Here is a 2,279-nt window from a genome sequence, read left to right on the forward strand (position 1 = left end):
TGGCGGGCGTGGTGGCACATGCCTTTAATCCCAGAACTTGGGAGGCAGAAGCAGGCGGATCTTTGTGAGTTCAAGGCCAGCTTGGTCTATAGAGTGAGTTCAGGTCAGCTGGGATTACAGAGAGACCCTGTCTCAAAAAGACAAAAAAAAAATTTTTTTTGAAAATATTTTATTTATTATTTTTATTTTATGTATATGAGTGTTATGTCTGCATGTAAGTAAGCGCACCCATGTCATGCAATGCCTGTAGAGGACAAGGAGAGGCTGTCGGATCCCCTGGAACTGGAGTTATGGACAGTTGTTAGATGCCATGTGGGTACCGGGATTCGAACCTGGGTCTTTTGCAAGAACAGTCGGTATTCTTAACTGCTGAGCCATCTCTCCAGCCCCTATTTATTTGTTTTTATTTTATGTGTTTGAGCGTTTTGCCTGCATGTAGGTAAGGATACCACATGTGTTCAATGTCCACGGAGGCCAGAAGACTGCATTGCATTCCCTGGAACTGGAATTACAAATGGCTGGAAGCCATATGTGGGTGCTGGAAACTGAGCCTGGGTCCTGTGCAAGAGCAGCCAGAGCTCTTAACTGCTGAGTCATCTCTCCAGCTCCTCCCCCATCCGCATTTTTTAAAATATATCTATTTATTTATATGTGTGGAGGGAAGAGATTCACACATGCATGCATCTGGAGAACAACTTGCAGAAATCAGTTCTTTCCTTCCACTATCTAGGCTCCAGGGACTGAACTTGGGTCATCAGGCTTGCCTTTACACTCTGAGTCATTGTGCTGGCCTTCCCGTCCTCTTTTTGAGTGGACCATCTCAGGTACATTTTTATAAAAACTGAAGGCTAACTAACACATACACTCAACTATATGATGTTGGAGTATGAAAAAAGAATAATATTTTGATTTATGCAACAATTTTGTCCCATCTCAAAGGATTTTCTGGGGGAAAATGTTGATCACGGGTGGGTGAAAACCTTTAAATAACTATAAACTTTATATAAATATAAATTTATAGTCTGAAAAAACAGAATCATATAGTAGGAGAGGAAATTAATGACAGAGAAATGAGGGAATGGGATTCCATGAGAGAACAAGGAGAGTTCCTTGTCCTACAATTGAGTGCGTCTTCAAGTAGATCCCAAGGGCATCTAGAATAGAGACGCCACAGAGAGCGAAGTACAGACACCTAAGCATGTGCACATAAATCTGACATCTGATGAAGGTTGGTGGTTTCTAAAACCTCCATCTCCTCAGGAATTCTCCGCTGTATAGTTATGCAAGTTGTTACCATCAGGGACAATTTGGTGAAGGGGATAGATGATCTCTATGCATAAGGTTTGACAGCTACATACAAATCTAGATATCAAAATATCAATATTTCAGATTATTTAATTTGAAGATGATGGTAGCTGAACAAAAATGAGGCAACAAAATAAACCATGTTAGGTAGGTGTGCTAGTACATGCTTTTAATCCAGCATTTAGAAGGCGGGGCAGAGGGATCTCTGAGTTCAAGGACATCTGGCCTACATAGAGAGTTTCACCTTACCCAGGGATATACAGTGAGACTGCCTAAATAACAGCAACAACTAAAGAATTAGTAACTGTGTTACAGATGAGGGATCAGTGCTTAAGTGTGTGTTTTCTAAATCTTTTCATCTAGATGTTTCCATCTGCAATCCTTCTCTGTGGAGGGAGGAGCAGGCTACTTCGCAGGTGTGGAGTCAGAAGACAACACACAAGAACCTGTTCTCTTCTTCCATGATGTGGGTTCCAAGGATCAACCTCAGGTTTGAAGACAAGCACTCTGACCTGAGGATCCATTGGCAAACCTTCATTTGAACTCCCAAATGGATCTTAATAGTCACAATATGAAACACAAAGAGAGATTAACACTGGGATGTGAGAAGGTCACTTGAGTGTCCAAAGGAGACACCAGCCCTTTGCCTTCATGCCCATGGTCTTTCCCTCAGATGCTGTTTCTTTAACAGAGCAGAGATCAGACTCTGGTGGAATGGTGTGATGTCACAGATGCCTTCAGAATGTTTGATCTCAAACTCTTAGTTACAGCCAGTGCTCTCCTCATAACTGTGAGGCTGAGCTCTGGGCACGTGTGAGAGGGGCTTTGAGGGCCTCGCTCTGGGCAGAGGGACTTTGAGGGCCTCGATCCTGAGAGAGCCAAGCAGGTGCTAACAGAGGGTAAGTGTCACCCAGTGTTACACTACACTAAATGTCAGATCCTAAACTGTGTTCCTTCAAAGACCTGAGACCTGG

Source organism: Nannospalax galili, unplaced genomic scaffold (assembly GCF_000622305.1).
Source record: "Nannospalax galili isolate Female #2095 unplaced genomic scaffold, S.galili_v1.0 scaffold2565, whole genome shotgun sequence".
NCBI lineage: Eukaryota > Metazoa > Chordata > Mammalia > Rodentia > Spalacidae > Nannospalax > Nannospalax galili.